The sequence below is a fragment of the Ambystoma mexicanum genome, chromosome 7q (assembly GCF_040938575.1).
Source record: "Ambystoma mexicanum isolate Mex_15411 chromosome 7q, UKY_AmexF1_1, whole genome shotgun sequence".
Taxonomy (NCBI): Eukaryota; Metazoa; Chordata; class Amphibia; order Caudata; family Ambystomatidae; genus Ambystoma; species Ambystoma mexicanum.
Window position 1 is genome coordinate 751,752,313 of NC_090941.1, and position 21,771 is coordinate 751,774,083.

The window sequence follows — 21,771 nt, forward strand, 5'->3', positions numbered from 1 at the left end:
AGGCCCTCCAGGGCTAATATGGTAAATGTTTTCTTTATTTTTCCTTCTTGTTGGGCTGGGAACCCTCTCAGCCCTCCTGGTTGTTGGGCCATGGTTGGCCCCGAGTTGGACAAAGTTAACACCCAATTGTAGCTGACCTACATCGACATCACTCCACTGGAGGACACCCCAAGCGCATGGCTAGCTCCCCCCATCCACCCACCTGATTACTGAAGGCAACTCACAGACTTCCCCCCGACACATACCAAGTTATGCTACATCTCACTGAATGATGGGGGCCTAAACTCCCCCACTTAACGTAAGTCCACCCTCCGACACCTTCAGGACCTCCAGGCCTCGGTGGGGTTCCTTCAGAAGACTCACCTCTTACTGTAGGATTTCACTAGACTGCGTTGCCGAGCGTTTCCAACACAATACCTGGCCTCGAGCCCCAGCAAAAGAGGGGGCACAGTGATCCTGTTGGCGAAAGGCACACCCTTTAAGGAGAAGGGGACTCTGCGAAGCCCAGATGGCAGATTCGTAGCAATTAAGGGGGACCTCTACGGCCATCTCCATATGTTGATCGCGGTCTACGCTCCAAACGACGGTCAGGAGGCCTTCTACGCAGACTTGGAAACCACCCTCCCCCCCTTCCTTGAGGGCCAAATGGTCCTGGGGGGGGGACTTTAATGGACAGGACCGGCGTTCCAGCAACAAGGGACTACAAGATTGGTCTGGGCCTCTGTCACCTGTTCAAGGCACTGGGCGTAGTGGACACCTGGAGGGTCCTCCACCCGGATACAGCAGACTTTTAATTCTTCTCCCACGTCCACCGCTCTACATTCCAAATAGACCTGATCTTGGCTAGCCCGCAGCTCCTGCAGTTCACGGATGAAGTTGTAATTGGTGCACAAGGGTCTTATCTGACCATGCCCCAATACTCCTCACCACAAGGATTTTCGAGCCAGACCCCCCTGAAAAACACAGGTGGTCCCTATATATGAGCCATTGTTACATGACATGGCGGTACGCGACACAATATCCACGGCGATCAACAATTATTTCAAGGAAAACCCCCCCCCCAACCTCACCTCTACGGCAACAAGATGGGAAGCCATGAAGACCGTAATCAGAGGGGAACTGATAGCCCAGGCTGAAGCATACAAGAGGAGGCGAACCATAAGTAGAAACCAGCTAGAGGAGGAGATGGTAGAGGCAGAGGCGACCCTAAATAAGAAATGGACCCGAGGGGGCGTGGCTAACCGCCATGTAGGAGAGACGTGTTCGGCGCAGCTCCGCTCGATACGATTATGGATCCGTCGCCAACTATCGCTTAACTTGACTGCAGTCACCTGAAAACCGAACACTGGTCGTGTGAAAGTGTGTTCCGCCTGCTGTCGAAGTTTCGGAACCTCACGTCCCTCTGTTGGCCCGCACCATCGAAAAGAAGCAGAACGCCATGCGGAGGCAGGAAATGGCGGCCATGATGATCCCCAGCCCAGCGCTGTAGCGGAGCCCTGTGACCGACCCCAGAGGTGCCCACCAGGGATCAGCCTCAGTGGAACTCGAACTGAAGCGGCAGCGGTGGCCTAAGCTGAGATCCACGCTCCTGTGTCCCGAAGAAGAGCAGTAAGGAGTCGGAGGGGGGGGCACCTGGGGCAGCCTTAACTGCACCCCCGCCGGGCCCGGAGCGGAGAGCCTCATAGCAGGATTGTGCATGACCGCCCTGCCGAGCGGCCCACTGACATTGCCCGGCGGGTGGACGACACACAACCCCCCCTCTCGAAGCATCTCCCGCACGGCGCCAGTGGACATAGACCGTATAGTGCCCGCCGAGGCCGAGCAGACCCCGCGGATAGGACATGACCACTAAGGGCGCCCGAAGCAAACACCGCCAAACCACCATGGAGTCCTTCGCGGCCGCTGGAGCGACTGGACCCGGGGAGGCTCTAGCCCCTGGGGAGGCGTCGGGCGCCGAGAGGCCCGAGCCGGCCAACTCCCAACTGCTAGAGGCCATCAAGACACTCCAGAAAACAATGGAGGACAAAATAGATGCGGTCGCCATCGACCTGAACTTATTGAGGCAGGATGTGCGCTCTATCACCGGCAGAACGGACGCTCTTGAGATCCAAGTCCGAGACAACACCGATGCCAAAACCCAGCTCTTAAAGGATGTGGACATTTTGGCGCAAAGAGTGAAGAATCTGGAAGACAGAGCTGAGGAGGCCGAAGGAAGGGCCCGCAGGAACAACATCAGAATTATCGGCCTGCCAGAGGGCATCGAGGGCAGCGACCCCACTAATTACATCGAGAACCTGCTCATACAGGAAATTGGGGCTGGGAAACTGTGGCAGGGCTTCACCATAGAAAGAGCCCATCGCTCCCTAGCCAGGAGGCCGTCACCGGGGAGCCCACCCAGACCCATAATAGCCAAAGTCCTCAACTACAGGGACAGGGAAACCATTTTGGCCTTTACCAGGATGGGCGGTTCCATACAGAGGGACGCCGCGAAGATCGCAATATACCCCGACTACACCTTGCAGGTTCAAAGGAGCAGGGCCCAGTTCCACCACACCAAGGCAAGACTCAAAGAAGCAGGCCTGCGCTACCTACTCCTCTACCCGGCCAGACTTAAGGTCCTGCACAACAATAAGGCACACTTATTTGACACTCCCGCAGAGGCCTGTGAATGGATGGACAGAGAACAGATCCCAGACATTGAACGGAGGCAGCGCAGGCCCTAGCCGCCTGTAACAAAGGGACTTCTCCTCACTACCTACTGGCTGCAGTAATCGATCGCACATCAATACGCCAGTAAGAGTGGCGACACTGATGGTACCGGAGCCGCGCCGGTCGTGGCGCACCTCCTGATAACACCCTCGGAGGCAGCCCCTCTCCTATCCCCAGGAAAATTTGGGTGAGCTCACCCGCCCGTAGGGCACCAGAAGACCCTGGTCTGATGGGGCAGAAACGGGGATGTCAGAGCAAGGGCAACCTCGCTAGACGTGTTGTGTTTGAAGTTGTGTTTGTAGTTAAGTTAGACGTTGTTGTTCATGGGGGTCTGAACCCCAAGTTGGGATCACAGTTTGAATCGGACATAAACCGGACCGGGACCAAGCGCAGCGGAATCGCCACCAGGATGACCAAGTTCGCCGAACACCTCAACCTCAGGCTTCCCACAGCCACACGACCACACCCAGACTATGGCTGAGAGGATCAGAGTCATGTCCTGGAACGTCAGGGGACTAAACAGCTACATCAAACAGCGCCGCATTCACGCCTACATGAAGCGCTACAAAGTCGGAATCGCTCTCCTTCAAGAGACCCACTTATGTGGCCCCAAGCTTGCAGCGCTGGCTAAGGTCTGGCGAGGTACCCTAGTGGGTTCCTCCTACTCCACCTACTCCAGAGGAGTCTTGATATGGATTGCCCCCTCTGTCCCAGTCAAACTGATCCACACCAAAACAGACAACGAAGGTAGGATGGCCCTAATACAGGGCACCATAGAGGGGCGCGATGTTCGCCTGGTTTGCACCTATGCCCCGAATCATGATGCCACTGTTTTCTTTCGTTCGTTATACGCCCGGCTGTCCCCGAGCAACGAATGTATAACGATATGGGGAGGCGACAACAACTGTACCTTAAACCCTCGCATAGATAGATCGGATGGTAAGCATGGTGACCCCTCCCCACCCACCAAGATACTGAACGCCCTTACGCAGCAATATGCCCTGAAAGACCTGTGGAGAGCGCAAAACCCCGAAATCAGAGGCTACTCCTTTTACTCCCCCCCCACATAAGGTCCACACCAGGATAGACTGCCTGTTCATTAGCGAAGAGCACGTGGCCAGATTCGAGGACACACAGTATCTAGCCAGGGTACTTTCAGACCACTCCCCACTGATGACCTCGTGGGTGACCACAGCTCCCAGGCCCCCCATCCCGACGTGGAAATTGAGAAGCGAAGCGCTATTAGACAAAGCCTTCAATGAACAAATTAGGGAGGGTTCCACACACTACTGGCAAACCAACATTGATAGCGTCAGATACTTAGGCACAGCATGGGAAGCCTACAAGGTGGTAACTAGAGGGGAAATGATAGCCGCGGCCGGAGGGGCCCTGAAATCCGTCACGGCCCTGCTAGCGCACGCTGAGACCGAACTCCAAGACCTCGAAGCCACCCCATCCCCTGATCCCGCCCACCTGCAGAAAACGATTGAACTTAAACAAACATGCTTAACACACTGGGAGACGCTAGGGAGGCTAAGCTATACCAAATTCACAGAAAGGAATCACGCCCTGGGCGACAAACCCGGGAAACTTCTTGCATGGCTTTATAAACGAGAAACCCCCAGACACCCCATTTGCTCCGTCCGTAACACAGACGGCTTGACCCTCCACACGCAAGTGGGTATCAACGCAGTGTTTAAGCAATATTACCAAACCCTTTACTCCGAGCCAGCCCCGCCCCCAGACCACGCGATCGAAGACGCCCTGGACGCCATCAGGCTCCCCCGTCTGGAGGGCCACTTGGCAGATCCCCTCGGAGGCCCCGTCACCCCAGATGAGGTCACAGCCACCATTAGGTCACTGCCCTCTGGTAAAACACCGGGACCGGACGGTCTCCCGGGCGAATTTTATAAGACCTATGAGGACATACTGGCCCCCCTACTGTCCAAGGTATACAACGAGGCGTATGAAATAGGCCACCTCCCCGACTCCATGACTGAAGCCACCATCATCCCCTTACTTAAGCCCGACAAGGAAAGCTCTGACTGCGGCTCATACCGCCCCTTATCCATGCTGAATGTAGATAACAAGATCCTCACCGCACTACTGGCCAGAAGGATGCGTGCAGCCGTCCCGCACCTTATACACCAAGATCAGACAGGCTACGTGCAGGGCCGCTCCATGTCTGAGAACCTGCGAAGGCTGCATCATGTGATACACAGCACAAACGGCATGTGCGGTAAATACGCAGTTATGTCCCTTGACGCCTCTAAGGCCTTCGATTCGGTCCGATGGACATGGCTCTACGCCACCCTTGCCAAGATGGGGATCGGAACGGCTTTCTTGAATTGGGTCAAACTCATTTACACTAATCCCACAGCCAGAGTGCGAACCAACAACACCTTTTCGGAAAAATGGAGCCTGGCTAGGGGCACTCGGCAAGGGTGCCCCCTATCCCCTTTGTTCTACATCTTGGTATTGAACCAGTGGCGGCATACCTTAGGCAGGAGTATGGAGACGGGGGATAGTGGTAAATGGAGTGAACCACCTTGTTTCCATGTATGCGGACGATATGCTCCTCTACCTAAGGGATCCCGAACATCTTCTCCCCTACATTCTCGAAACCCTAGATGGGTTCCACAGATGCACCGGGATCCAGATTAACCACGGCAAGTCTTGCCTATTCCCCCTGGCTGCACTTAGTGGAACCAAGAAAGAACACCTCCCCCCTCTGGCCCTTAAATGGGAACCCACCACGTTCAAATACTTGGGCGTTGCGATCCACCGGGACCCCGAAGCCAAACATGCACTAAACACGGGCAGGGCTAAGGAGGGACTGGCTAAATCAATTGACCTATGGTGTAAATTGCCCCTTTCGATGGCTGGCAGGGCGGGACTCCTTAAGATGGTCGCACTCCCGCGTCTTCTACATTTCTTCACTAACGTCCCCTAAAACATCCCCCAACGTTTCTTCAAAGACCTGAACAAACTATGTAGGAAACTCCTATGGCGGGAGGGGAGGCACAGAGTTGCCCTAGACATAACTCAAAGACCGTACGAGAAGGGAGGCCTGAAAACCCCTAACTTTGAGCTCTACTACATAGCGGCCCAGCTTAAGCATGTGATCCAGTGGATGGCCGATGATGCCACGACGGACACACGCCCATTGCAGCCCCCAGACGCACCCTGGTTGCTTAGGGACCTCCTCTGGATCAGACCGATACCTAAAACGCTGGATGCACACCTCATCCGCCTAGGCACTCAGATCTGGAGTCGGGCCTGCAAATCGGTCAGGCAGACCGACCCTTACTCCCCACAAATCCCTATAGCCGCCATCATGTCCACTAGACCGGAGGACCGGAAGGCGATCCGGAACATGTGGGAACCCTCCGGTGTTGCCACCCTGGGCGATCTGATAGACGACCAGGGCACTCACACATTGCCCGAACTGCACGAGTTGACGGGGGTCCCACTGGGTCAGTTCCTTTTGCATGGGGCGGTGCTGGACAAGCTTAGGAAGCGATGGCCGGAGGCAGAATCCCAATGCGCCGGACACGAGACCATGGAGAACTTGGTGGGCGTTGCAGAGGGGGGACACGAAACCTCTAGGCTTTATGAGATCCTAATTGACAACACCACACATAACGAACTCACATGCAAGGGTAAATGGGAAGCCGAGCTAAACACGCAATTCGGAGACACGGAGTGGGAAACAATAACACACTACCATAAAAAAGTCTCCAGGAATGCCCGATTCCAGCTTATCCAATTTTACATCATCCACAGGGCCTACCTTACCCCAGCTGTCATTTCGAGATTCAATGGCGCCTGCGTAGTGCCGTGCCCCAAGTGCCAAGAACCCGTGGCTTCACTGACCCACATGTTTTGGGCCTGCCCGGATATACAAACCTTCTGGTCGCAAATTCAGACCAGGATAGCGGAGGAGGACATAACGCTAGACGTGCAATCCCCTAAGGCATGTCTACTGGGCTCATATCCGCGAGGCAAAAAAAACAAACCCCTCAATAGGCTCAAGGATTTGATGTACATCCTCGCAAAAAGGCGCATCGCAATGGCCTGGAAGTGCCCCAGGGCCCCTAGACTTGTGACATGGTGGGAAGACCTCCGTAGGTGGTCTATGGCCGAAACCGGGGCCTGGGAGCTGGCGCAGCGACAGCAGAAAATAGGTGACTCGGAAGACCTCTTGCAATGGATAGCCCTCACGACAGCCCTGTTCAGTCCTAAAGAGGTCAGCACCTCAGGCGAGGACCTGGACAGCCCGGGCTCACCCTAACACCAATGGCAGACCGCGCAACCCCGGTCCGGGTTCGCAGGGGGGAGGGGGGAATGGGAAGTTATTGTGGATATATAACTGATTGCTATGTTGATGATGCTGGTTGTATAGTTTGTCTTGAAGAATCAATAAATATATTTAAAAAAAAAAAAATAAGAAATGGACCCGCAAAGCGGCCAAAATGGTGAGGTTAGCTTGCGCGAAATTGGAAGTTCACTACGCCGAGGACACGGCCCAGTCCCTGCTCCGGATTAAACAGAGCTACTACGTGAATGGCAACAAAGCTAATAGACATCTGGTGAGCAAATTAGCCAAAACCCGACAATGGAACCGCATCGTTGCATTGAAAGACCCGAAGGGTAGAACTTTGTATGGGGAAGCAGCAAAACTACAGGTTGCGACGGCCCATTTGGCCGACACGCTGACCAGAGCCCCCTCCCACGCGCAGGACCTCCAGGAGCAATTCTTAGCAGATGCCCACCTACCACACCTCTCAGAAACAGACAGATCCGCCCTAGAAGCCCCAATCACGACTGAAGAGGTGGAAGAAGTACTCAAATCCCTGAAGCCTAGGGCCCCGTGTCCAGACTGCTTCCCACCGAAATTTTACAAACTCTTTCGTCCCCTGCTTCTGTGCCCAATGAAAGAGCTTTTCAACTCCTTTCAGGACACAGGTACCATAGCTCGCTCTATGCAAGAGTCCACCACAATCATGCTATTGAAACCTGGCAAAGACGTGAAGGAATGCTCATCATATAGACCAATATCTCTGCTTAATGTGGATGCAAACGTATACTCAAAGGTATTGGTGAACAGGTTAGCGCAAGTCTTACCATCTATCATAGATCAAGACCAGGCCGGGTTTATCAGAGGGAGAAGCACTGTGGACAACATCCGCCGAGCGCTTAATCTCATCGAAGTTGCGACCCAAGAACGACAGTGCCTGGCAGTCTTAACCCTGGATGCCACCAAAGCCTTCGATAGGGTGGACTGGAACTTCTTGCACCTCACATTGGAGGCATTCCGATTTTTGGCCCTACATTCCAAAAAATTATACTAGCTAATTACAAAGCCCCAAAAACATTGCTTTGAAAATCCCCAAAAACATCGCTCCGACTGAACCAGAAGACCTCAACTCCGATCCCGCTCTCATGCGGGAGAGGCAAGGATGTCCACTCTCCCCGCTGATCTTTGCCCTGATCATGGAACCATTCGCTGAAAGGACGCGATCCAATGACAACATCGCCGAGCTGACCGTAAACGGTGAGCAGTTCAAGATCTCCTTGTATGCCGACGATGTGATGATTTCCATCACTAATGGTCAATCCTCCCTGCCCGCCATCCTAACCGAGCTTGACGCATTCGAACAAGAGGCAGGATTCCAAGTGAACTACTCCAAATCAGAAGCACTGGGCGTCAACTTGGATGCTCCCCTCATAGCCACCCTCCAGGCACTGTGCCCGCTAACATGGAGCACCACCTTGTCGGCCTACCTGGGAATACGCCTCACTGCGGACCCGAAACAGCTTTACACAGCTAACTTCCCCCCCTTATTCAAGGAACTGGAGAATGACCTCCAACGCTGGGGCACCCAAGAAATCTCTCTACTGAGACGGGTCACAGTGTTAGGCAGAATCCTGCGCAGTGCCCTTAGGGACCACTACACACAATTTAGACTACAGGTGGCAATACAAGTTTTACCTTTGGTACAAGCCTGTACGACTATGTTAAAATGGTAGCAGTAGAGGAGCAGCCAGGCTTATCTCAAGAGTATTTGAGCAGTAGCAGAGATTACACAAAGGGACCACAATTGCTGTGACTCAAGCAAACACCGACTTAAGGTTTCAGGTAGAAAAATATAAGTATATTGATTGTATTTATTTTAAAACATATTTATTCAGCGTGGCAGCATAACACAGGCGAACAACACAAGGCAGTTGTAATATGAATACAGTTGTACACAGTACAGGCATACAGAGGTTGCTTCACATGCAAACATGACCATTAAACACATCTGTAAAATAGGCAAGGCGTAAGAGGGCTATGACTAGAGTGGGGACCCAAGCTGGGAAGGGGCAGCAGCTGGAGAAGGTACATCCAGTGTCGCACTCAAGTCGGACATATAGGACCGGAATCTGAGCCAGATATTTCTGGGCCTTGAGCGGGTGGGCTGTAGGGAAGACCAAGTTTCCTCCGTGTCCGAGGCCCACGTGACCGCCCGTAGCCACTGGGCATGAGTGGGCGGCGTGGGACGGCGCCAACAAAGTAGGATGGATCGTACTGCAAGAAGCATGCAGAGGCCAGCCAGTTTTTTGGAGTTCCGGGAGAGTCCAGAGAAGTCGTGGAAGAGGCATCCCATTGGGCAGGGGTTGATAGGGTGATCGAGCATAGCAGATACGGTTGAGCACACAGCATCCCAGAACTGTGAGAGGCGGGGACAGGACCAAATCATGTGAATGTAATCAGCAGTATCCTGACCGCATCTAGGACAGCTAGGAGAATGGTCGTTAGACATACGGTGCAATCTGTTCGGGGTGTAGTGGAACCTATGTAGCACTTTAAACTGAATCAATTTGAAACGGGAGTTAAAGGACACCCGGTGTATGCGCGCACACATATGTGCCCAGCGTTCATCTGATACCTCAGTCCCAAGCTCAGCCTCCCATGCCCGCTTCAGTTCAGCGAATTTCGGAATAAATCTGGATTGCAGCAGTGTACAGCCTAAATATTTTACCTCTGGTGGGTGAGGGGGAGGTCAGTTCCTCAATAGCGGGATCATCTGGCGGTAACGCCGGGAACATCTGGTAGTTACGTTTAAGGGTCTTAAGAAGAGACGAATACTGAAACCATGCACACGGGCCACTCCTCAAGGGCAACGGGAGGTCAGGCCACTCAACAAATGTACCCTGGTCAAAGACATCACGGAGAAGCTCGTATCCAGCTTCGGACCAGCGTCGCACCACAGATGGCGGCACACTTGGGACCCCCAGACGAAAGTTCCAGAGAGGGAGGTTACCATGGAAGGGGCAAGCGGTACTGGACAATCTCCATACTTTTGTTAATGCCAAGGATGTACAGGCGACCAGGTTCAGTGAGCCCAGCGCTAGGGGGGGCGGGTTGTATCATCAGGGAACGGATGTCCCGGTCACTAACCGCTAGTTTCTCAAGTCTAACATGTGGAGGGGGGGTCCGTTGTGTTAAACCAATAGGATGCGTATTGGATTTGGGATACCAGCCAGTATTTAAGAAAATCCGGGGCTCCAAAGCCACCATGGGTCATAGGGGTAGACAAGGTACCAAGTTTGAGACGGACCGCACCCGAATGCCATAAAAAGGAATTGATAGTGTGAGTTAACCCTCAGAAGAAGTTCTCGCCTGGCCATAAGGGGATGTTGGTGAACCTGTAAAGAAATTGGGGTAACACTATCATTTTCAGTAGCCCTATTCTGCCTGCGAGGGAGATCGGAAGTTTATCCCAGGCTAGTACTTTAGACGACAGATGTGTAAGATAATTCTGAAAGTTCTCCTCGAAGGTCGACTCGTAGTGACGCGTTACCTCTATCCCCAGATAGGTGATTTTAGACTGAGCCCATGTGAATCACCGGGTGTCAGGAGGGGGGAGGATGCCATCTGTGAGTGGGAAGAGTGTGGATTTGGAGCAGTTCACCTTGAGGCCCGATATACGGACAAAGTGGATGATGTCCTCCAGTATCGGGGATAAGTTGGTGTAGGGGGAGCGTATGAATAGCAATGCGTCATCAGCATATAAGGACACTATGTCAGCCTGGCCCGCATTACAGAGCCCTCTATGTGCGTGGAATTGGTGAAGCATGTCGGCGAAGGGTTCTATAGCTATAGCGAAGATCAGGGGAGAGAAGGGGCATCCCTGTCTCATCCCCCTGGCAATCTCAAAGAGAGGGGAGCAACGGTCGTCAGTGCGGACCCTAGCCACAGGATCCGAGTAAAGCAATCTAATCCAGGAGAGAAAGGTGGGACCAAATTTACAGTGCTCAAGAACCTGCCAAAGGTACCTCCAAGAGACTGAATCAAATGCTTTTTGCGTATTGAGCGTGGCGGCCACCGCGTGCGTCTCAGGGTTTATTCTGTTGATGTTAAAGAGACGCCTCAGGTTCAGAGAGGTAGAGCGACCCGGGATGAAGCCTGCTTGATCTGGGTGGATGATAGATGGCAAAAAGGGAGCCAGCCGGAGCGCCAATGTCTTGGCATATATTTCGACATTGCAATTTATAAGTGAGAGCGGGCGGTACGAACCGCACTGCGAGGGAGATTTACCAGGTTTAAGCAGTACCGTTCTTGTGGCTTCTCGGAGTGAAGGGGGAAATACACCCGCCTCCACCGCTTCCTCCTAGAGAGCTATTAGGTGAGGGAGCAGTAGTGTTTTATAGCGTTTATAAAATTCAATTGGGATGCCATCAGAGCCGGGGGCCTTTCCCGAGGAGAGGGAGTCCATGGCATCAGAGAGCTCTTCAAGGGCAAGTGGGGAATCAAGGGATCCCGTGGTCTCCGGGGAAAGGGCCGATAGGGGAAGGGTATTGAGTAAGGAGTTGATCTCCGCCGCTGAGGCCTCATCCGAGTTGGAGTACAGGGTTTCATAAAATGTGAAAAATTCTGTGTTGATGTCCTGTGAGGTGACAGCCCTAGAGCCGTCAGGCCCTTCAATCCCGAGGATATGCGGGCACCCTAGCTCACAACGAATAAGTCTCGCCAGAAAGTGGCCAGGACGCTCACCCTCCCCATATCTCCTCGCCATGCCAGGGTTGTCTAAAAGTTTTTGTTCGCGATCCGCAAGGGATCGGAATGCATCCAGCTCCACCCTGATAGCTGCCAGAGTGTCCGGGGTAGAGTGAAGTGAGCATTTGGCCTCAAGGGTCGACAATTTGGATTCGGTCTCCACGAGATCCCTCCGGATCGTCCTGAGAACAGCATTTTCTTTTGACAGCGCTATACCTCTAACGTAGACCTTGAAGGACTCCCATGGTGTGGCCTGCGATGATACTGAGCCCGTGTTTATCTCGAAGAACTCCTCAATAGCCACCTCGAGCTCGGAGCTAAACACCGGGTCCTGGAGAGAGTGGGGCTTCAACTTCCAGTGTCGAGCGCGACCAGGATCAGGACCCAAACCCATGGTGATGGTTACAGGAGAGTGGTCAGACAGGGTTCTGGGGAGGATCATTAGTTGTATAACATTTTTAATCCGTACGTTGGAGATCACCCATCTATCTATTCGGGAATAGGAATTGTGCACCGAGGAGTAGAAAGAGTAAGCCCGGGAATCAGGGTGGAGGAGCCTCCAAGCATCGACCATGGTGAGACGGGGCAGGCATGATAATGCAGCGTAGGCTGCCCTGGTAAATTGACGGGGCTTGGACCCAGATCTATCGAGGTCCACATCAAAGATTGTGTTGAAGTCACCTCCCTAGAGAGAGAATGGGGACAAGAGGGAAGCCATCGAGGAGGGACGTGAGATGTACATAAAAATCCGGGTCATCTATGTTAGGACCTTAGATATTCAACAGGACAACCTCCTTGTTTTGAATCGTGGCATGGAGCAGTACATATCTGCCTTGAGGGCCTACTTGTGAAGAGATGAGAGTGAACTTGAGGCTCTTATGAATGAGAGTCATGACCCCACGGCTTTGGGTGGAGAAATTGGTAAAATAATCTATGGGGACCCCACGTTTTGGCAAATTGCTTACATTGATCAGTGCAGGCATGTGTCTCCTGTAAAAAAAGAATCTTGGTCCCATGACGCTCAGCCTGCAGCTGGAGTTGCCTCATCTTTTTAAAATTGACCAATCCCTGTACATTCCAACTCATGAGGGTCAGGTCACTCTCAGTCATCAATGCAGTGATGTTCGTATCGAGAGAGTGTCAATAGCCTATGGACCAGTTTAGCAGCCCTGCAGCACCAGTCATTGCATACCACCCTGCGATCCGCCTCCGCCAAGTTTTCAATAACATAACACCCAACATGTCCCACCCCCATCCACATCCACATCCACATCCCTCCCCCGATCAGAGGAATGACAATCCCAAAACCCCTTAACCAAAACCAAACCAGTGGCATCAACGCCTGGGGGCCTGTGGGCCGGACTGGCGGCGTTGCTCCGGGCCACGCCAGATCCGATTAAAACAAAGTGCCAACAGTGAGGTCTCACACGTAACTTGAAAGGAGTTTTTGCACATGTTGACATGGCACATATTTGCAGAGATGAGACAAGCTAGACAATTTACGGAGTAGTAGACTAGTATGGCCCCGGTGCAGGAGGGTGGCCGTAGCATGAGCCCTCCCCAACAGGACAGGTGGATAGCTGCAAAAACATGGTTAGAGGGGAGGATCAGCTTGGAAAATGTTCATCAATGAACTTGGAAGCCTCCTCCGGGATCGTGAAAAAGAACAACTGGTTGGCGTGCTCTACATGCAGTTTGGCAGGATATAGCATAGAGTATTTAATTGAATGGTCCCGCACCTTCTCTTCCACTGCTAGGAAAGTCTTGCGTTCTCGTTGGAAGGCCACCGAGAAATCCGGGTAGAGGTGTATCCTTGCGCCACCGAGCAGCAGCTCTCCCTCGAGTCTCGCGGCCCTGAGGAGGGCAGCGCGGTCTCGAAAATTCAGCACACGGGCTATGATGGGCCAGGGAGGAGCACCGGGCTTGGGCTTAGCTGTCAGGGCCCGGTGTGCACGCTCTATAGTAAATTGCGGGGAGAGTTTTGGGGAGTCGAGGAGTGTCAGTAATGTGTGTTCAACAAAGTCCTCCATTGGTTCATTAATATAATTCTCGGGTACACCGATAATGCAGAGGTTGTTGCGCCTCGATCGGGATTCCAAGTCCTCCTTCTTTTCCACTTCAAGAACTCGGTTGGAGAGAGCGGCGACCTCAGAACGCAAAGCACCCAGACCATCCTCAGCAGAGCCCACCCTTGCCTCGACATCCGACACCCGACTATCCGTCCTCTCGATATGGGCCTTAATGGAGGATAGAGTACCGTTCATGTCATCTACTTTTGAGTGGAGTGCAGTGAAGCCCTCATGGATAAAATCCATCATATTCTGGGTCTCCGGAGCAGTAAGGGAAGAGGAAGCAGTAGAAACCTGCTCAGAGGCCTCCTCTGGCGATCTCACCAGAGTCTTCGCAAACATATTGATGGAGCTTTGTTTCTTCCCGGCCCCCTTGGTCATCTTGACGACGTTGGGATTCAAGTGGAGTGAGGGGGGGGGGGGCCGGTGTCGCCCCAGCAGTTCAAAAGGGGGAGCAAGTCGCCCTCCCACGCCCAGGTGGATCCTTAGGATGGCGATAAACCACTACACTTGAGCTTGGTAAAGGAAGTGGGGCCCTCAGACTATGCAATGAGTAGGATGGTATGCAAAATATGGAGCAGGTAGACCCTCAGGGGCGTTGGCGTCCGTGGTCCCATTTTTATATAAGGCTTGCGACTACCAGTGTAGCCTGTGGGGACTCATCTCACTCTGGGTGAGGTGGGGGGCGTGGGTCCCGTCCGCCAGTGCACAATCCGAGGGCGCCGAGCGTAGGTAACCAAAGGATTAGGGGAGGTGATAACTAGCAACCACTACGGGAGCCAGGGGCTCAGGTATAGTTGTCCAAGCGAATTTGCAGGAAGAGTGGGGGTGAATACCTCCCAGCCCAGTAGTTTTTGCAGATGGTGCAGACAGGCCGTGGCCTCCAGAGGGAGTGATGCAGTTCGTAGTAGGCTCCAGACAATCAGCTGTCATGCACAGAAAAGTGAACGCGGGGCCGCCGCAACGTAGTCAGGGGCCCCCTGGAGCAGAGTTGTGGGTGACCACTGCGGCCCAGAGTGCCCCAGGCGGAGCGAGAGAATATAAGCGGGCCGCATTGCAGGGGACCGCTTGAAAGAGGTGAAGTGAAACCAGAGCAGGGACTGGGCCCCTGTGTGTCCCTAAGAGCGTGTACAGGGCCCCCGTGTGCTGAGTTCGGGGGGGCAGGGTCCAGTATCGATTTTGTGTCCCAGGGTCAGACACCGCCGATGGTCAGATTGCGGGGCGATGCAGGGGGGGAGCGAAGCAGCAGCGATCACAGGGGGCGAACAGCGCTCCCCCCTTCCACGTACCTTGTGGCCAGTGTGTGCCAACGGGGGGAGCGCGGCACCTGGTGTCCGATGGTGCGCCGCAGGACTACCCCGGGCTCCGGAGTCTCCTTGGGGGGGGGGCCTTCTCAACAGCCAACCCCTCCAGCGAGCGCGGCTATAATCCAGTAGGGGCCAGACAGCACTGGCACCGAGGGCGATCGCCTCACAAGGCGGCGCCGGATCGGCATGCCAGGGCCGCTCAGTGCCAGGGCCGCGACCGCAACCACTTGAGCCAATGAAGCGTGGCCTCAGGGCAGGCACAGGTCGTCCATGGCGCCGCCCCCGTCCGGGACACTGGAGGGGCGTCAGTACGCGATGGGTCCCCGCAGGAGTGGGTGGAAGACTTTGGGACACTGGATGGATCAGCGCGTCCCACAGTCAGGGCCGGAAATTGGCGCAAAGATGCGCCGCCAATGGGGGATGGTCTCAGTGGTGTCCGGATCTCGGGATCCCCGGTACCGTTTCCTGCCGGAATTTGGACCGAATGGTCCACGGAACAGCAGCTACAGATCGTGCCCACCAGGGCTGAGTACTTAGGCATGAAGGTGCCAAGATCAGGATCATACGATCTGCCTGCCACGCAGTGCAAACTTCCGGCGGCCATCTTGTTCGGTGCTCAACAGCGCCCCTAAGTACATTTATTTTTATTTGTTATAAACACAACACTTCTATTAAATTCAAAACCACACGTAAAATATACTACGACTAACCAATTCACTTTGTACGGTATGACTCAAGGTAAGTACCCTTTGTTTGAATGGACTGGTGTTATGAAACAAGACACGTTACCGTGAATACGATTGCGATCACTTTTTGACAGTTCGGTCTACTAAATAAATACATATCCGTGACAAGAAATGCTACCGGGGCAAAAACACACTTAGCACTTGAGATACCCAGAGGGAGTTGGAGGCAAAAATCATAGGCAATATTATAGTTAGGCAGACAGAGTCGAAGAACACTCGGACAGGAATTCAAGAGTCAAAGGGCCGGAGCCAGGGTCAAGTGACACCGGGTGCCTGTTGTCGAGGATCACAGTCGAACAGTTCACGATTCAACATAGCCAAGAGTACTTTGATATTGTCAATGTTCGGAAGCAAAAGTTATAAGAAGGAGGGAAGACAAGGGCAAGCCTTGGAGATGAAGAAACGGGATTCACCCTAATTCCTCAAGCAGAACACAGTACCTTATTCAATGGAGAAGCTAGTGCCCTGGCAGTTGTTCCTGTTGGTTTCCCGTAGACCCACGGTTCCTGGAGCTTCGATGCGAAGGACGACGACTGGAGAGGTTTGCACACAGGGATAAAGCCGGTGAAAGCGACGATGAATAAAAGTTGCGCTCCTTAACAACAGGAGAGGCTCTTCAGACGGCTATCCGGACCACTACATCAGTGTGCAGCGATTTCGACCAAGAAGAGGATCCTCTGGCTGTGGAAGATGAGCTGGTTATCCCCACCAAGCTCAAGGGAAGAAGACTCCGGACTGGATCTTCTCTGGTCGTCGAAGGGTAGATAGCTCAGGACTGCAGCAGGGCTTCACCGGGACGGGGTAGTTGCAGCAGTCGACTTCTTCTCTACTTCTCTTCAATTCGTAGTAGTTCCTGTGGCGACTCTCTGACTTCTAGCCCAAGAGATCTGCCTTTTATGCGAAAAAAAAACCCATTCACACAGCCTGGCTGTCAATCACGCAGCAGAGGGGTTGTCCAGCCCGGGCAACCACCTCAGCCAATCATGGCAAAGTGCGACTTGGGTTTCCTAGGATACCCTGTGAAGGGGGTGACTACACCCCTCCCTCACATTCAGCTCACCTAGAAACCCAGGCGCCTGGAGAAGGGCTTCTGAGCAGAAGCCCGTCAAAAGACGGTGAACAAAGGAGGCAAACCTGGTTTGCCGCGCAAAGTAAGACACAAGAAGGACTTTAATAAAAAAAAGAAATGGCGAATAAACGCGACCGGAGCCAAAAGAAAAAGTATTTGGTCAAGCGGGTTTAAGTTCGAGGCTAATATAATAGCCTAAAACACTACCACGTTTATATAGTATAATCGCGGTAGAAAAGTTAGGGTAGATACCACTGCCACCAGCCAAGTCTAAATGTTAAAAGAGCGAAACAATGCTCTAGGAGGTACAGATACAAAGGGATACGAAGTAACCCTTTCCAATACTCCATGGAAGATGGGGTGCACTGGATCTGTAATAATTCGACTAAGTAAAGTTAATGGCAACTTTACCATTTTCTGGGGGACTGTAATCAGCCCCAGAAATGGAGTTGGTGGGAAGTCTAAAAAGACAACCCTGTGTCACAGCACTGAAGGTGCTGTGTAATACACAAAAGAAGGGGGCTACTGAAGTGGTGTACTCCAGAGCCCACAATCACAAAAACAAGGTAAAAGGCACATGGCAAAACATGGGTAAGAGTGGGAGAAAAGCCCACACTCTTACCAAGTGAAAGGAATAAACTCCAGAAGTCCAGCAAAGCTGCTGGGGGACTCACTAGGTGAGGGAAATTAGACATAAATGAGAATTCTCCCTAACACTTGCCCCCCCCAGACTAAGGGACAGGAGGATTTAATCCATTCCTGGATGGACCTCATACCTCTAGTCGGTTAAAAACATCCTAGAGAGACCATCAGTATTTTGGTGGTGACTTCCTGCTTTCTGCTCAATGGAAAAATCAAATCCTTGAAGGCAGATTGACCATCTGAGTAAATTTGGGTTTTCCCCTTTCATTTGCATCAGCCATCCCAAGGGTTGGTGGTCAGTCTGAATGGTGAAGGTCGACCCATACAAGTATGGTCTAAACCTCTTCAGTGACCACACAATAGCAAAACATTCTCGTTCTATGGTTGCCCACCTTGTCTCAGGATCCTTTAACTTCCTGCTGATGAAACAAATGGGGTGTTCCCTACCTTTCTCATCCAGTTGACTAAGGACTGCATCTATACCTACATTAGAAGCATCAGTTTGTACAATGAAGTGTTGGTGATAGTCAGGAGCTCTTAGGACTGGAGCTTGATAAAGGGCTTTCTTTAGACTTTCAAAGGCTTGATTGCACTCCTCATTCCACCTGACCTTTTTAGGGAATTTGGGAGAGGAGATGACATTCAAGGGAGAAGCTATGGTCCCATAATTCTCTATGAAGTTCCTATAATACCCAGTGAGACCTAAGAAGGCTCTCACTTGGGTTTGAGTAGTAGGGGTGGCACAGTTCTGTACAGCTTGTACTTTGCTAGGCAATGGGCTTATTTCACCTCCTCCTACCTCATGTCCAAGGTAGACCACTGAACTCTGACCAATTTGACATTTGCTTGCCTTTATGGTCAGTTGGGCCTGTTCCATATCCTGCAATACATATCCTAGGTGTTCAATATCTTCTTTCCATGTAGGGCTGAACACTGCAATGTCATCCAAGTATGCCATGCAGAAGTCATCCATCCCAGAACTTGATTGACCATCCTCCGAAATGTAGCAGGTGCATTCTTTAGTCCAAAAGGCATTATCTTGAATTGGTAGAGGCCAGCTGGGGTGGAGAATTCAGTTTTCTCCTTGGCATGGTCTGTCAGGGCTATTTGCCAATAGCCTGACGTTAGGTCAAATGTGCTGAGATACTTGGCTGCACCAAGTTTGTCCACCAGCGCATCTGTCCTAGGCAAAGGATGGGCATCAGTCTTTGTGACTGGATTTAGAGCTCTATTGTCCACGTAGAATCTCAACTCTTTGGATCGTGCCTTTGGTACAAGCACAACTGGGCTAGACCATGGGCTAGTAGAGGGCTCTATAACCCCGAGATCAAGCATCTTGTTGACCTCATTCCTTATGTGGGATCTTACATTGTCTGACATTCTATACCCCCTGCTTTTGACAGGCAAACAGTCACCAGTGAGTATGTCATGCTGGCCCCAAGGGGTCAAGTCTGGTGAAAGTGAGAACAGTGAGTCAAACTGATTTAACAGTAATTTGCACTCATCCTGCTGGTCAGATGTGAGACTGGAAGAGAGATTAACTCCTTCCACTTGCTCATCTAAAGGTAAGCCTCTGAGGAGGTCAGGCCGAGGTTCACTCTCCTCCTCCTGAGCTGAAGCTAGGAGCAAAGCTCCCATGTCAGGTCTAGAGACATATGCCTTTAAACGGTTGGTGTGAAAGACTCTGGGAGCCTCCTTAGGATTGCTGAAGTCCACCAGATAGTTCACCTCTCCAAGTTTACCCACAACCTTGAAGGGTCCTATCCATTTGTCCTGCAAGGCCCTCTGCCTTGTTGGAACCATAACAAGAACAAGCTGGTCTTGGGTGAACTCAACCATGTTAGCCTTCTGGTCATGCCAATGCTTGACCAGAGTTTGACCCGCCCTGAAGTTATCACTTGCCCCTGCCATCATGTGTGACATTCTCTGCCGGAGACCTATCACATAGTCACTCTGACTGGCTTGGGGGAAGGAGCACTCTCCAATCCCTCCTTAATCAGGGCCAATGGACCTCTGACTGGATGGCCATAGAGAAGTTTGAAGGGACTGAATACTAGTCCCTCCTGAGGGACTTCTCTATATGCAAAGAGAAGGCATGGCAGTAGAAGGTCCCACTTTCTTCTAAGGGGTTCTTCTAAAGCACCTATCATGCTCTTCATAGTTCTGTTAAACCTCTGTACCAACCCATTGGTTTGGGGATGGTGGGCAGTTGAGAACTTGTAGGTGACCCCACAGGTTTTCCACATGGCTTGCATGTAGTGGGACATAACATTTGATCCCCTGTCAGATATCACCTCCTTAGGAAAACCTACTCTGATAAAAATACCAAGTAGAGCCTTAGCCACAGCCGGAGCCGTAAAAGTCCTCATAGGTATGGCTTCAGGAAATCTAGTGGCATGGTCCACTACAACCAGGATAAACCTGTTGCCTGAAGATGTGGGAGGGTCAAGAGGACCAACAATGTCAATCCCAAACCTCTCAAAAGGAACTCCCACTACTGGGAGAGGCACCAAGGGTGCCACATTCTTGGCTCCACTCTTGCCAGAAATTTGGCAAGTGTGACAGCTTCTGCAGAATTTGTCTACTTCTGAACCCATTTTTGGCCAGAAGAAGTAAAGAGAGAGCCTTTCTTTGGTCTTCTTAAAACTTAAGTGACCAGCCAAAGGTACCTCATGGGCTAACAGCAGAAACTGGAGTAGGTTCACTAGAGGTACTACAAGTCTCGCAGTCTCCAGGGGTTGACTCAGTTGGTTCACTGTAGAAGAGGCCATCTTCCCAGTGTAACCTATACTTCCCAGGCTCAGTCCCATTGAGCTGAGAAGCTGCCTGTAGACGAAGACCTTCCAGGGTAGGACACTCTCTTTGTCCTTTGCTGAAGTCTGCCCTGTTGGGTCCACCTTCTGCCAGTAAAGACTGCAGCTCAGGATGGTCAACAGGGTCAGGATCTCCTACCAGAGTAAGATCTTCTTCTAGATCCGATTCCTCAGTATCTAGCTTAACCATACAGGGTTGAACCTTACACTCAGCCTCAGCTGATGGAGGAGTCACAGATGTGACTTTGGACAGTCTTGGAGATGTCCTTCTGGGCACAGGAGTGCTTGCTGGTTTCTTGCTGGCAGACTTGGGATTCCACTGTGTCTCTTTCTGACCTGCTATAGCAGTAAGTAAATCCTGTGGACTTGGGGTGATAGTTTCCTCCATCATGTCCCCAGGAGAGCCTCTCAAGGTTCTCTTCCTTGCAGACCTGGTGAGCTCCTGCTTCCTACTGCTCGGGGATCTGGGGTACTAAACAACTCCAAGAGTTTTAAGGCCATTACCCAGCAGGACCCTCCCAGGTATGTTATTTTGCACACTTACAGGTATTAGATATTCTGACAGTCATGTCATTACACTGGATCAGAGCTGGTAACTGGGGAACCATTTGCACAGGGCCTCCAGCTAATTTGGTTAGGTATTTGGGTGCCTTAGCAAAATCCTCCACCTTGAAAAAACATTCATCAACCACAGTTATGCTGGCTCCAGTGTCGCTGATGGCAGGGGTTTCCTGACCATTCACAAGAACACTATCTTTGTAATACTCTTTAGTATTATCTGGGATTAAGATATAGACATCTAAGTTCTGTTGTTCCAAAGACCCAAGGACACTAAAGAAACACTAGCTGAGACTCTCATGGGCTCATCAGCTAGTAACTGAAAGTTTCCACTGGCTATAGGTACTTCATCCACCTGAGAGAAGGCTAAGGAGACAGTGTTGATCCCTGAACGTTTACCCTTACACCTGGAATCTCCTTTCACATGGCCAGATAACCCACAAACAAAGCATTTCCCAAATGCTCTTTGGAATTGGGGGTTTGTTCTGACCTCCATCTGGTGTGGAACCAGATGGTACACTAGCCTGATTCAGTTTTCCTTGTGGCTTACCCTGGTTATGTTTGGGGCCCTCTTTTGAATTGGAATAATTGGAATTCTCTTTGTGGTCTTTCTTTGGCTGCTTTCCCTCATCCTTTTTCTGAGTTACCCCAGAATCCTTATGAGTAGCCCTGTTGGCAACCCACAAGTCAGCAGCCTTAGCTAGCTTCTTAGGCTCATTTGAATCAGCCAAGTGCTGTCTAAGCTCAGGAGAGCAGACATCAAAAATAGACTCCAACATCACAAGATTCCTCGAGCCTTCATAACTGTTCAC